The sequence below is a fragment of the Felis catus genome, chromosome B1 (assembly GCF_018350175.1).
Source record: "Felis catus isolate Fca126 chromosome B1, F.catus_Fca126_mat1.0, whole genome shotgun sequence".
NCBI lineage: Eukaryota > Metazoa > Chordata > Mammalia > Carnivora > Felidae > Felis > Felis catus.
The window spans coordinates 26,900,703-26,915,930 of record NC_058371.1 but is presented as its reverse complement, the minus strand read 5'-3'; the positions used below and the strand labels follow the sequence as shown (position 1 = coordinate 26,915,930).

General features: G+C 47.4%; 1 long non-coding RNA gene across 1 annotated transcript in view; it reads left to right on the top strand.

Annotated features, from left to right (window-relative positions):
- The window catches only part of LOC105260481, a 95,500-nt gene extending 92,983 nt beyond the window's left edge, over positions 1-2,517 (top strand). Inside the window, exon 7 of the long non-coding RNA XR_006596392.1 lies at positions 2,197-2,517. This is a non-coding gene — a long non-coding RNA (uncharacterized LOC105260481). The remainder of the gene's footprint in view (positions 1-2,196) is intronic.
- The last annotated feature ends 12,711 nt before the right edge of the window (positions 2,518-15,228 follow it).

Here is a 15,228-nt window from a genome sequence, read left to right as displayed (position 1 = left end):
AGCCCTGTGTGTGGTGCTGAAAGATGTCTGTCTACTCTGTCTCTGATCTTTGGCAGCCCGAACCTCTCTGTCTCTCCCTGGCTTTCCGTCTTCCTCTCCATGTTTCTCTCCTGTTAAGCCAGAGAGCAGAGATTGTACCTTTTCACATGGTTTTAACCATCTCTGTATCCCAGAATCTAGAAGGCTCTTCAAAATATCGATTGATTAGATGGATGAATCACGAAGACATATAATTTTTATCTCAAACACCATCATTCTCTTTTTAGACTCGAGACTCCTCTCTGCATTATAAACGTTTCTGTAAGTGACACTTTTATGACACGGGGAAGCTACAGAAGAGAATACTCGCCTGATGTAATTTCACAACTTCTTAAGTCTGTGGTGGTTTCTACGTTTTTTTCTTTTAAAAAAAAATTTTTTTTAATGTTTATTTATTTTTGAGAGAGACAGAGACAGAATGTGAGTGGGTTAGGGGCAGAGAGAGAGAGGACACAGAAACAGAAGCAGGCTCCAGGCTCTGAGCTGTCAGCACAGAGCCTGACATGGGGTTCGAACTCACGAGCTGTGAGATCATGACCTGAGCCGAAGTCGGACGCTCAACTGACTGAGCCACCCAGGCGCCCCAAGGTTTTTACGTTTTATTCACTGAGAAATGGTGTCTGTTTTAGCTAATGTTCTTCCTTTCCCGTTGAATAGTATAGGCAAGTGTATTGTTCAGGACTCTGCCCTTACCTTAGTCTTCCAGAGAACCTTTAAAACATTCAGGAGCAATGCACACACGGAGAGAGAATGTGTAGAACTCCATCCTTCCCGAAAGCAGCTGACAGTCTTCCACATGGAGCTCTTCCTGTTCTGTGGCAAAATGAAAGGAATCCCCCCCCCCCCTCCCGCCGGGCAAATCCCAAGGCCTCCATTACGTAAAACAAAATGCAGGTCGTGTTCAATAGCAGGTGCAGAATTGCTGATGGAATCCCAGCTCTCAGGGCCACACTGCAGGTTTTTCATGCCTACAAATGTGCTGCTTTGCTCTTTAGGAAGATTTCAAGGATAAATTTGGGACACACTAGAAGGCTAACACCTTGTGCCCAACTAAATGGGCCAATTTGTGGGCTCCCTCGGCACAGTCCTCTCCCTGTGTTGGCAACGAGGTGGTTAAAGCTACCTCTAATGGTTCCTGCCACCTTTTCTCCAAAAGTACGTCTGATTGCAAGCAACATCAGACACCTGCGGGGAGACAGCGATGCCAACGTTAGCTATAGGCGTGGAGAAAGAGTCTCAACACTAAACACCTTCGAGAAAGCCTTAGAGCCACCCTCCCCTGCGGGAAATCACCAGGAAGAGACATCTCAGGGTTCTGTGCCCGTCAGCATCTTCCCACCCTACCTGCCTACGGACACCTGTGCCGGCGGGCCACACACACGGCACAAGTCAGCGCTGCTCGGGGTGTTTCATTCTTTCATGTGAGAACTTCCGAAGAGGAGATGCGTGGAGTCTGCTCTTGGTCTCCAATCGTTTCATGTTGCACCAAAAAAAAAAAAAAAAAAAAAAAAAGGAGGATAACCGCCCCTCCTACCCCAGAAGTGTAACAGAAAGAACAGAAGTTCAGGAAAAGTGAAAAGCGTGGGTCACCCAGAACTATTGGAGAAAGTAGGAAAGGTGAGGAAAGGTGAGGTGAGGTACTTAAATGGTCACATCAAGCCAGTCGGGGGCTCTGATACCTTCATTTCTTAGTTCTCTCAGCCCTCGTGATGTTCATGCCTCATTCGGCCGGGGAAGAGGTAGTGTCCCAGCTCTCCACAACTTTTCCAGGTAACTCTGACCCTGGAGAAGATTTTCTAGGTCATGGGAAGAATGGGCCATTTCTCTTCATAATCCAAAGGGCTGCTCTCTCTTTCTCCAGTCAACATGCAGGGAGGCGGTCGAGGTCCAGTTGCCAAAGCCGGGGGAATGGGGACCCGTGGTTGATCAGCACTTGACAGTTTCAAAGCGCTTTCCCCCTTGACGATTTCACTCTCTAGGAGGCCCTGTGAGGGAGGCACCCCGTGAAGTCAGCCTGTTCCATGGAAGAGGGAACAGAGGGACTTTGCGGGGGTCTCGGGGCTCATGAGGGGCAGAGGGGGCTTGAACACGGGTTTCCCAACCCGCCCATCCTGCTGAGCGGGGTTTTCCTAACAAGCTTCCTGTGCTTCTTGCTAGGGCGGTGTGATGGTGTGATGGTGGCTAGGACTTCAGTGAAAAGGCAAGCCCATGCATCTGCGAGAGACCATGGTCAAGAGATGGCTGCTTTGTACACGTGCTCCCCACAACCCGCAGCCCGGGAGCTGCCCCTCTGCCCCGGTGCCCCCAGGCTCACTCCCCTGGGCTTGGGAGCTGGTATGGCTCAGCTCTCCAGTGAATCTTCTTCTCTTTTTGTCATGATTATCACTTCCTGCAGCCCACACCTTCACCAACATCTCCCAGGGTCTGAGATACAGAGTGAGTCCTTCTTTCTCTAAATAAAAATTTTATTTTTTATTAAATTACTATGTACGTTAGTTTCTAAAACATACATCTCTAAGACGACCACCTTTGAGGGGGAGTCCTACACCCTCCAACTCCAGTTTCTTTTTTTCTAGAAACAAGCCCCCTCCTACTTTTTAAATGTTTATTTATTTTGAGAGAGAGAGAGAGAGAGCCAGGGAGGGCCAGAGAAAGAGGAAGAGAGAGAATCCCAAGCAGACTCCACAGCTGTCAGCCCAGAGCCTAACACGGGGTTCGAACCCACACACTGTGAGACCGTGACTTGAGCCGACACAAAGCGTCAGACCCTCGAATGACTGAGCCACCCAGACGCTCCTAGAAAACTAGCCCTTTTACCCCTTGTAGGTAAAGTCATCTGATATTTATCTCCATATTTTCTATGTAATATGCATTTTCTGCTACTTCTTAGTGTATCAATTTTAGATGGCGTCTATGACTCTGTTAAGGTAGGTAAGTATTTCGCTCTCTTATATCTCTGGCTGCTTACCCTGCCCCTTTCTCTAATGTAGTTCTATTATCATTTTAAACATTACTATGAAATGTAATATATAAATAAATTTTACTGCTGAGTCAAATACTGTAATTCATTTTGTATTAGTTATTGATTGCTGCAAAAACAAATTACATAAAAGCCTAACAATAAAACAACAGTTAACATTTACTATCTCACACAGTCTGTAAGTCTCAAATTTGAGAACAGCTTAGTTGGGCGTCTGTGGCTTGGGGCCTCTGGCAAGATTTCAGTCAAGATGTCAACCCCAATGACTCGTGTCTGTCCCACATGCAAAATTCACTAGCTGCTCTCGCAGGGTCTCCCAAAGTCTGATACCATCGGTTAGAAGTCCAGGATCTCATTGATGAAACCAGGTCCGGGGAAGATGAATTCTCTCAGGGGTGGTTCCTTGAGAATAGTTCTTCAAATACAGCTCCTCTCGATCTGAACAGCTGTGAACTAAAGAGACAAATCACGTGCAGCCCACACACTCAACATACATTGGTGGGACAGGTATATAATAACGGCTAGAAACTCTCCTGTCAACAAGAGAGGAAAGAGGAGACAAGAATCGATCGTCCATAGCAATTCTTAAATTTAGCAACACACAGTTGACAGTTCCTTGATGAAGACTCACAGCCTGGCTAACAGACGCCTGGAAGAATGCTCGGCATCACTCGTCATCAGGGAAATTCAAATCAAAACCACACCGAGATACCACCCCACATCCGTCAGAATGGCTAACATGAACACCCCAGGCAACAGCAGATGTTGGCGAGGATGCAGAGAAAGAGGGTCTCTTTTGCACTGCTGGTGGGAATGCAAGCTGGCACAGCCACTCTGGAAAACAGTGCGGAGATTCCTTAAAAAGTTAGAAACAGAACTACCCTACGACCCAGCAATTGCACTACTAGGCATTTATCCAAGGGATACAGGTGTGCTGTTTCGAAGGGACACATGCACCCCCATGTTTATAGCAGCACTATCAACAATAGCCAAAGTATGGAAAGAGCCCAAATGTCCATCGATGGATGAATGGATAAAGAAGATGTGGTATGGTATATGTGTGTGTGTGTGTGTGTGTGTGTGTGTGTGTACAATGGAGTATTACTCAGCAATCAAAAAGAATGAAATTTTGCCATTTGCAACAATGTGGATGGAACGAGAGGGTATTATGCTAAGTGAAATAAGTCAGTCCGAGAAAAGCAAATACCATGTGACTTCACTCATATGTGGAATTTAAGATACAAAACAGATGAACATGAGGAAAGGGAAGCAAAAATAATATAAAAACAGGGAGGGGGACAAAACATAAGAGACTCTTAAATACACAGAACAAACTGAGGGTTGCTGGAGAGGTTATGGGTGGGGGGATGGGATAAATGGGTGAGGGGCATTAAGGAGGACACTTGTAAGGATGAACACTGAGTGTTATACACAGGGGATGAATCACTGGAATCTATTTCTGAAATCATTATTGTACTATATGCTAACTTGGATGTAAATTTAAAAAAAGAAAAAAGAAAAAAAAAGACTCAGAACCTGAGAAGAATTTTCCATGGCTCTTGGCCTGAGCATTTGTTTCTAGCTTCTGAGTCAATCTTCCATTTTCACGAAATGTAGATTTTGTTCGCAAGTGAGAAGTTTTCTCAGCCTGCTTTCTGACTGTAGAAGTTTGAAGGTCCAAAGTCTTTTTTATAAATTTGTTCAGTTTCTTTAGTTTTCAATTCAAGCTGGTGGTATTTTTGCCCATACAATTCTCATAAAAACTTTATAGGTCTCCTGTGAACCTTACTGGGGATTCGTGCCATTAGACAAACGTCACATTCAGAAATCTCTTTGGGATTAGCTCTTTTTCTACCTTGGGATTTTGCCTCGATAACTGAGGGACAGAAGCCGTGAGTTGCTTGGAGGCCTTGTTTTATTGAACAGTTCTCTGAGGCATTGCCTTAGATATTCCCGAAGTTTTACGCCTCGTTTGTTCATTTGTTTGTTTTTACAACCACATAGTCGGCTTCATGTTTATACCATGTTTTCCTGACTTTGCCTGGATTTGACCTTTGCCTGGGAGCCATTTCTTAATTTTAAAATCATTAGCCATCTGGGGATGCTGGGACTTTCTGAACTATCAAGAGCCACCTCTTTTTGGTGTAAAACAAAACAAAACAAAACGAAACAAAGCCAATGTCTCTACTCTCACTCCTGAGCTGGACTGCACACTTCATTAGGTCCATCTTCCGTGTTGCCCCAGGCGACAGCATTGTTCAACTTTCTGCTCCTCTGTAACAGGAGTTGCCTTTCTTCCAACTTCCCCCAATTTTGTTTAGGTTTTCCCTGGGATCCTCCTCAAAGGCAAATCATGCTTCTCTACTAATAATATCTTTAATGTCCTTCAGGCTTTCACTAACACTCCCCTGAAAACCCTCCCGGCTTCAGCCAAAGTTTAGATCTACACGCATGTTTTGAGGTTTCTGTTATAGCTGCACCCCATTTCCAGGTCCCCAAACCTTCATATGCCAAATTCATCCTAAAATGTAGTGCCTTAAAGCAGCGATAGGCATTTATTATCTTACACAGTTTCTGTGGGTCAGGAATTCAGGAATAGGTTTGGCCGGAAGTTTCCGCTCATGGTCTTTCATGAACTTGCGGTCAAGGTGTTGACTGGGGACTGAAGTCATCCGAAGGCTTGGCTGAAGCTGGAGGAACCATTTCAGTGATGGCTCACTCAAGTGACTGGCAAGTTGTGCCGGGTGTTGGCTGTCTCTTTGTTCTAAGGCCGCTTGAGTATCATGGAAGCTGGCTTCCTGCAGAGCAACTGATTTCAGAGAGCAGACTCAAAGTTTCAATGCCTTTTATAACTTAGCCTCAAACTCATTTGCCATTATTTCCACAAAACCATCGTTGTTACATGGTTATTCCTATTGAATGTGGGAGGAGATTATACAAGGAGCATTTGAAAACCAAGAAGTGGGGATCACTGAGCACCTCTTGGAAGCTTACTTATCTATATTCCATGATTATATTTTCCTGTAATTAATAATTGCCTAATTTTTTAAAAAAATTTTAAATATTTATTTATTTTTGAGAGAGAGAGAGAGAGAGAGAGAGAGAGAGATTGAGAGGCCGAGGGGCAGAGAGAGAAGGAGACACAGAATCTGAAGCAGGCTCCAGGCTCTGAGCCATCAGCACAGAGCCCGACGTGGGGCTCGAACTCACAGAGTCCAAGATCATGACCTGAGCCGAAGTCAGAGGCTTAACTGACTGAGCCACGTGGGTGCCCCGATAATTACCTAATTTTATTCTTTTAGTTGTATAAGTATTAATCTGTCTTTCCCCCCAAATGTTTCAACATCTTTCAAACATCTAGGAATTTTTTTCCCCCAACGTCAAAATATATCAGGTTATTGACCACTCATATATATATTCTTTTCCCATATGGACACGTCTCTTCCACATCCCTTCATCTTTTGACTCCATCTGGACTAGTTCCTTCCCAGGCTTCATGCACGGTTGTCATCCGAGGAACCTCCCCCTTCACCATTATTCTGTTATAAGTCTTGTTTCCTGGATCCCGGGTCTTTGTCTTTGTTGAGTTTCTCTTTCATTTTGCCAGAGCACGGGCTTCCGGAGTTTGGGAAACACACGTGAGAAATCAAGTTTGCAAGTTCTGTGTGTTTGACACTGTCTGTATTCTACCTTCACTTGCCTGTCCACGGCTACTTACCGTGGAAGAGCTCAGTTGGTGACTATAAGCTGGGTGCATGTAGGTGGAGCTTGCCAAATTGTAGGCTCCTCTGACAGGTGTCAGGGAGCAAGCAAGTTTTATGGTTTTCCGTTGCTAGACTCTCCTTTTCTATCATGCAGTCACCACTCCCCTGGGGCCACTCAGGTTCTCCAAAGAAGAGTCCTCCAGCGTCCTCCCTGGGGTGGGAGGAAAGGTAGACCCCCCCACGGCTGTGTCCTGGGAGCAGGGCCAAGGTGAAGGACTGAGGGCTTCCCGTGTACAATATAGGCCCATAATCATTCCACTTGTAGCACCAAGCTTCCCCTGCCCTTAATTGTGCCTCAGGCCCCCAATCTCCAGCTCGGTTTCTCCCGAAAACAAAACAGAATCCCCTTTTTCTCACTGGAGAGTGTGCAGAGAGGTGGTTACTGGAGTGTGCAGAGGAGTGTGCAGAGGGGTGGTTCCTTCAGAGTGAGGGAGTCCTGTTGGTTCAACACCTCAATGCTGACCCTTTCAAAGCGCTCACCTGTTCACCGGGCATGAACACCGGCTTGTCATCAGCCTGCTACATCCATGTTCCTCTTCTAGGCTAACTCAACCCCTCGTGGATCGGTCTTCTCATGCCGCCATGACAGAATACTATAGCCTGGGTGGCTTACACAGTAGTCATTTATTTCTCCTGGTTCTGGAGGCTGGAAATCCCATGAAGGTACCAGTATAATCAGGTTCTAGTGAAAACTTTCTTCCTGGCTTGTCGGTGGCTGCCATCACCCCGTGTGCTCATGCGACCTCTTCTTTATGTGCACACACTGAGAAGAAGAGAGACAACTCTGGTCTCCCTTTCTCTTCTTATGATAAGGACACTATCTGATCAACGTACACTCCTATGACCTCATTGAACCTTAATTACCCCCCAGAGACCCCCATCTCCAAATGCCATCTCACTGGGAAGTATGCATTAGCAGATGCACTTTGCGGGGAGGGACACAATTCAATCCATAGCACCCCGTCTGCTTTCTGTTTCCCCTCAATTTATAGAAATCCTTTAGCTTTTGTCTCATCCTTTCATTTCTATTCTCTTTGCCTATGGGTTAATGTCTAGTTCCAATTTCTTTACTATTGTTTTTATCGGGGTTTTGGAAAGGAAACAAAGGTAAAGGTGTTTGGTCATTTCTCCATGCATAAGTATAAGTCCACGTAGAGGATTTCATCTTGTAAAACAAAAAACTGAGACACAAAAACTCAAAACAAAAGGAAGTCAACCTATAAACACTCAGATGTCGGGAAGGGGGGAACCGGCCGATGTTGCCCCAAACGAGCATGCCCTTTTACAGCGCCAGTCTTGCAGACGATGAATCTTTGTACCTTCAGTGAACGGGAAACCCCGTCCCTTCTCCGGCCCCCGGCTCACTTTCAAGCATCTGTAGCTTGTGCTGCCGGCATGGACTCCCCAGCCAAGGAGAGCAGATGGCTTTCAAGCACTGATTAATCACTGCTCTTTCTTCACTTTGGTTTCCAGCTGTGCTTCACTTTCTCCTTCCTGGCACGGAACCATCGCTGCTGGTTTCTTTGCTTCCCGGTCTAATGGAAGAAGCACGCCTGTCTTTCACTAAATCTCCTCTGATCATCAGCCTCCATATTGCTGGTGGTTAGCACCGCCTTTTGTCTTATCTCAAAGCCATCCTGAGGCTATCATCTTGCCTTCCATGGCAGGAGGAAAATCTGTTCTTGTCCAGTTCCTTGACCTCTGCTTGCACCGTGTGGCCAATAGGAAGCAGAAAGTCAAACTAAAGGAAGCCTCCATGGGTGGGAGAAGTCTTTCTGCATGTCTTCTAGAGTTGGACGCGGGAGAGAAGTCACCTCCAGGCTTTCAAGATCCCTTTTCAGCCTTGTTTCAAAGTCACATCAAATGGCACATTCAAAAACCCAGTGGGGTCATCGATGAAGAAGCAGTAGAGCCTGGCAAATGGTTGGCCAAATTTCTTAGTGATGAAATAGTACATCTTGGCACGTGGCTTTGGTGGTGGGGCTACCACTTAACCCTCTCTTTTCTCTACGCCGTGGTCCTGAACCAGAGATGTGCATCAAGATCGCCTTGGGAATTTTGTCATTACGCAATATGTCCACATCTCACCCTGAAAAGTTGTCAGAGTCAAGGCATTTGTGTTTTGGAGTAGCTTTCCAGGTGATTTTGGTTCGGAAACATTGCTCTAAAGAAATAACTTTAGGGGTGCCTGGGTGGCTCAGTTGGTTAAGCATCTGACTCTTGCTTTCAGCTCGGGTCATGATCTCACGGTTCGTGGGTTCAAGCCCCGCTTCGGGCTTTGTGCTGACAGCACGTGGAGCCTGCTTGGGATTCTGTCTCCCTCTCTCTCTCTGCCCCTTCCACCGCTCTCTCTCAAAATAAATAAACATAAAAAAAGAAAAAGAAAGAAAGAAAGAAAGAAAGAAAGAAAGAAATAAAGAAAGAAAGACTTTAAAGTGAAAGAGGCAGCACAGTAGAATAATTATTAAATAATAAAAACCCTGGATACTTGAGTGCGGGTTCTGGCCCCAGCTAAGTTGCTTCTCTCATTAGTAGGGAGACCATATAATTTATCGTCCACATTAGGATCCATTTGAGAGTAAAAGAGGGAGCTATTAATAACTATATCAGAACAAGAGGCATAAATTGAAACTGTCCGGACGAACGGGTCACCCCACTCATTAGCCCGATGAGACACTGGAGTAGACAACTCCGAGGTCCCTTTAAGATTTATGATTCTATAATTCATGACCACTGGGACAAGCGCAAAATAAGTTTCCATCCCAAATGCATGTGGGATAGAGTTGTTTAGGTCCTCTTTGCTCAGGGAAACGGAAATGGCAAACACACGCGTCTTAGAAGCTGGAGACCTGGCAGCACTCCAATATGTTACACAAAGAATTTACACAACTATTTCCTTGGTGCCTCGCATGTGATACAGTTAAGAAAAGGGGAGTTTAGGTCAATCACATGTTCTGGTTAATTATAAGTTAGCATATAATAAATTAGACGGCACACAAATCACCAATTTTCCAGAAATCAAAATGTAATAAAATAACACCACCCCCGCAGCCCCCCCAAACGCTGATCATTTTATCCTTTATATTTCTAGAGAGCCCTTCAGGGCTCTGTATTGTCGTAACAAAGAGCATGTCACACCGTAGCTGTGAAAGGTGAGCCTAAGCGAATCTGGGATGTCAACAAGCTTTCACGAACACAGGAGAGTTAAGCTCAGTGCGGTTTGGTTTTTATGACATTATTCTGCTGTAGTTCTTATGCTGGTGCTTGTCAAGAACGGATCGGGAGAATCTTTAGGGCAAGCCACCGGGTCGCAGTGAGCAGGAGTGGGTGGAAAACACTACAGGAATCCAGCGAGCACTCTGTCGTTTCAGAGAGGCGGGCTGAACTTGCTTGTTTACACGGAGCTGGCAGAGATGTGGGCACAGGGCACACACAGATAAGAGGGAAGCTAAAGAGGGGGAAGTGGGGGAAGACGGAGAGAGAGGGAGGGAAGCAGTGAGGAAAGGAGAGGGGGGAGGGAGGTGAGCAAGACAGAGAGAAAAGAGGGGGGGAAGGGAGGAAAGGAAGGAGAGACTCAAACATATACACCGAGAAACAAACAAGAAGATGGAGAGAGAAACCAGAGAGGGGAGGAAAAGGCCGGGTCCGGGACGCACACGCATTCGTGTGTCTCTGGGGGAATAAAAAGGTAAAGCCTAGGTCTGAAGTTTTTAGTCAAACCCTCAACAGTCTTGTATCAGAACACAGGAAATGGCCTGGCTCACGTAGCTGCGGAAGCTATTTTGATGAACGCAATCAGTTCATTTCGCGTCGATCGAGGCTCATGCTGCCTGGAAGGAAATTGCCCACCGCCGCTGTGCTTCAGGGGTTGTAATCAGAGGCACTGGCATTGATGGAAAGCTTCTTGCTCTAGGAGGAAGCCAGCAGATTGCGAACGGCCCTGTTTCCACGACCGTGGCTGTGTGGTTCGTTTGTCAGAATGCGTGCCCCGCATGCATTTCGGGTGTGAGCACGCTTAGCCGAGGATTAGACTTCTCCTGGCTGCCAAGGGGTTTTTGCTTCTTACTGACTCTTACCCATGGCACAGAAGAGCAGCACAGCAAGGAGACATTGCAACGGGCTGGCTAGGAGTCATTTTTGGAGAGCCTTGGGGCAGTGTCTGTCCCTGAGAGAACAGCAGGAGGAGAAGGAAGCCAAGAGGTCATCGTTTGGCTCATCAGCTGACAAGAGGTTGATGTGACCGGAGTGGCCAGCGTGAGGCTGGGGGCTCCAGGAGGAGCTTTGAAAGCAAATAAACACTTAGCTTTCACCTGAGGAAATGCACACTTCTCAACCCCTCGCTTCCGGAAAGGCATAATGCAAGTGGAGGGGGGCCAGGGATGGATGGGCCAGGGAAATGACCAGGGGATTGGAGGACTGGGCAGATGGGAAATATGGGGACCGCGTCAGCCCTGAGCAGCAGAGGCAAAGAAGGAACGGGACAGATCTCTGAAACGAAGAAAGGCGTAGGGATGCAGAACATGGGCTGGATCACAGGATTCTTGGATGTCAAACCCTTAAGGTTTAGAAAGGCCATGGTAGGAAAAAAGAAATCAAAGCGTGAATTTTTAGAGTGGATGGTGACTTTAGGAAACTTGTAGATGGTTGCTAATCACCACTAATCACCACCCCATAGACGCTCATTGGCTTTGGGCATGAACTCTCCTGATTCAGTCCAAGCAGGTGGTTATGAATTTGTCTCTCTGTCAGCACTGAGTCTATAGCCTGGTATTTGCCCTGGGATATAGGGAATTTGCCCAACAAAGTTTGGACACCCGGTGAAAGATGTCATGTTGCCAAGTGGCAGGTATGGAACAAGAGAAAGCAAGGGCAGTGCCCTGAAAGTGAGCTTGAGAAATGGCAGGCAGAAATAGCCAGCATGGACCAGGACAGAGAATCATGGGTAAGAGCAGAGGAAAAAGTCCCCAGGTAGTCCATGAATCATCAGAGAGGGTGAGGAGGATCCCCCTCTAGGGTGTCTCAGAACTGGGAGGGTTGGACATGTTTGATATACTTAGGGTCATTGTAACGTTCCTAAAAACAGAAGAGCAAATCCTCTTGCCTGGTGAAGTTCTTCGGGAAGTAGAATGAGAAAGCATTGCAGGGAGCACAAAATAGACATGATGGAAATCACCTTTCTGGTGTCGATGTTCCTCATCTGTCTCCCACTGCTCCCAGCCCTACTGCACCCTGACACTTGCCATGCTTCAGAGTCTGTTTATTCCTCTGACTTTGCCACCAGATTGTGAGCTCTGAGATGTCAGGAGCTCGGTGTCAGCCATCAACAAACTCACTTGGCACATCCCGGGTGTCTGTCTGTTGGATGAATAGACCACTGTCAGCCTGGCTCCAGATGGGACTTCTGGTTGTCAGTGTGCCCTCCATATGCTTTGTCTGTCCCTCCGAGGGCGCCGAGTGCCCTCCCTGAAGCTCCTCCATCCCTCTGTCCTCAGGGACACAAACATTTCTAGAGAGGATCCGACAAATGTTTAGAGAACACGGAAGTCCCCATTTCACCGAAGAGAAAACTGAGGTTCAGACAGGGAAAGGCAGGGCAAGCCAGAGTCGGCCCCGCAGTGACTCTGTGCTACCTCAAAGATGAGAAGTCAGACTACCACTCCATCCCCACTCTTGTTGCTAGGCAACGCTGGCTTCCGAGGGATGTTCAGTGGTTGCCCAAATTCTAAAATTGATTCAGTCATTGTTACCTTTGTGGGAGGGGGGAGGTGGAGCTGAAACGCGGTGGGTTAACACTGCATCGGTGCTCTCAGAGACCAGCTTTCCCCACCACGTTGGTGGTGTTAGCGTAGCGACGTTTGTGGAGGGTGTGGTGGGTGGCAGGGAGAAACAGGGAGGGAATTCTGGAGCCGGCCTGCAGGGAGGGAGGAGCTGAGCGGGCCCGCCCAGGGCTCTTCAATGCCCTTCTTTGCTTACGAAGTTCAGGTTCACCTAGCGTGGCTCCTCAGCCAGACGAGGAAGGTCCTTTCTGATCTGTGCCCAACCTGCTTTTCTAGCCACGTGTTTCCTAACGAGCACATCGCAGTTCGGAATTTTCAGATAACCGTCACACCCTCTGTTTAATCTGATCCTTCCTGGGACTCTAAGAGGGAGAAAGGGTTGCCGAAACAGGAAATCTCAGGGTCCCGGTAGCCTGTTGACTCTGCCCGAGGCCCGTGCACAGCCCCGTTGGCCTTGTGCAAGGTCAGTGCCAACACTGCCTCTTCCAGCTCTTTGCTGCTCTCCCTGACGTGTGCCTCCCCACTGCCTCCTTCACTCACCCCGTGTCACTGGCTCCACTCAGAGTTCCCACCCCGCTCTGCCCCGCTGAGTGACTCCCTCTCCCCCAACTCCTGCTTCAACTCCTGGTTCCCTTCCTCCGCGAAATCTTCCTCGAAGTCTCTGGCCCTCTGCTCTCCCAGTCCTGGCACCTCTAGCCTGCTCAGGCGGCCCTTAAAATGGGTTGTCTTGGGGGCGCCTGGGAGGCTCGGTCAGTGAAGCGTCTCAGTCTTGATGTCGGCTCAGGTCATGATTTCCTGGTTCGAGCCTCCCGTCGGGCTCTGTGCCTGCAGTGCAGAGTCTGTTTGAGACTCTCTCTCCCTCTCTCTCTCTCCCCCTCCCTGCTTTCTCATTCTCTCTCTCTCAAAATAAATAAATAAACTTAAGAACAATTTCAAACGGGCTGTGTTGGAATGCCAGATAACTCCTCTGTGTTCCCGTCTGTCTTTCTAGAGGATGTGGGTCCAACACACCTCCATTGATTCACAGAGCCTCACACGGGGCCCGGTTCATCGTCAGAACTGGTTGGCGGCCAACGCCTCCCCTAGGGATGTGACAGGAAGCATGGGCCAGCTGGAGGGTCTCGAATGCAAAGACCCAGGCGGCCCTTGTTGCCCACCTTCCAGGGAAACCACACGTGAGGCCGGGACCTCCAATTTCATTAATATTTTCCACTAAGACCACCGTTTCCCACTAATGTTTGGAAGGCAATCGATTTCTGGACGTGCAGCCCAGAGGAGGCCTGGTGGGATTCTGGCAAAGGGGTAGCGATTTCGTAAAAGCTCCCACTGAGTTGTCACAAATGAAACCTCTAGTTACCTGGACGCCAGTAAGGAGATTAGACTAGAGCTCTGGTGAATGATATTTGATGAGTCACCAGTCTTTTGAGGAAAAGGCATACTTGTATTGGCCCCGGCTTGCCACAGATAACACAGAATTAAAAAAACAAACAAACAACAACAACAACAAAACTGGATCATTCAAAAAGCTCCAAATCAAAAGTGGAGATATTTCTAGACTTTGGACCATGCCAAAAGAAGTACCCTGGAGTTTGTTTCTTAATTTTTAAAAAATACCTTCATTTATTTTTGAGAGAGAGAGAAAGACAGAGTGCAAGTCGGGGAGGGGCTGCGAGAGAGGCTCCAGGCTCTGAGCTGTTAGCACAGAGCCCCACTCAGTGTTCGAACCCACGAGCCGTGACATCATGACCCGAGCCGAAATCGGATGCTTAACCGTCTGAGCCACCCAAGCGCCCTGAGTTTGGTTCTTTTGGAGAAAAGCATGCTTACAAATAGTGTAGAGAACTTCACGAGTTTTTCATATTCTATAACTGTCAATCCAGAGATGCACCATATTTACTCATTCACTCCCCAATGATTTTTTTTCTGCACTTTCTCTGTGCCAGACGCTGCTCAAAAACTTGAGGGAAAACTTTAGGGGACATTCTCCTTGTGCACAGGCACCTCTTGTGCTGGTAGATTGTTCTCGTGGGGTAAGTGGAAGAAATGATTTCCGTTTTCCAAAAGAGGAGACAAGACTTCAGAGAAACTTGGAGAATTTCTCTTGTCGCATCTCTCATATATCATGACGCCTGTAAAAAGTCGATGTGAGGCTCGTCTCCCTTCCTCTCAAACCTTCACAACAGTCCCAGAGACCCAGAATGTATCATGTAAACTTGACACCTGTATTCTCCCTCCCTGAATCACAGTCGATCTTGAAGCCCAGAATAAAGTGAGGGCTCGAATGCAGGGCTGCACAGCTTCACAGAGTTCAGAGGGATATGGCCAAACCCTATTGCCTCCCATGGTGCTGTGGGGGACAAGACTTTTAGCCTGAGAACCAGCACATCCCAGATCTGGGTATGCAAGTCATTTTTTAAAAATTATTTATTTATTTATTTTGAGGTGGGAGCAGCATGCACACGCACGCGAGCCAGGAAGGGGCAGAGAGAGAGAGAGAGAGAGAGAGAGAGGAATCTGCAGCAGGCTCTGCACTGCCAGTGCAAAGCCCCAAGCAGGGCTCAAACCTGCAGACTGCGAGATCATGACCTGAGCCGAAACCGAGAGTCGGATGCTCAACCTGCTGGGCCATCCAGGCGCCCACAAATCATTTTCTATAAAGAAAAGGAAC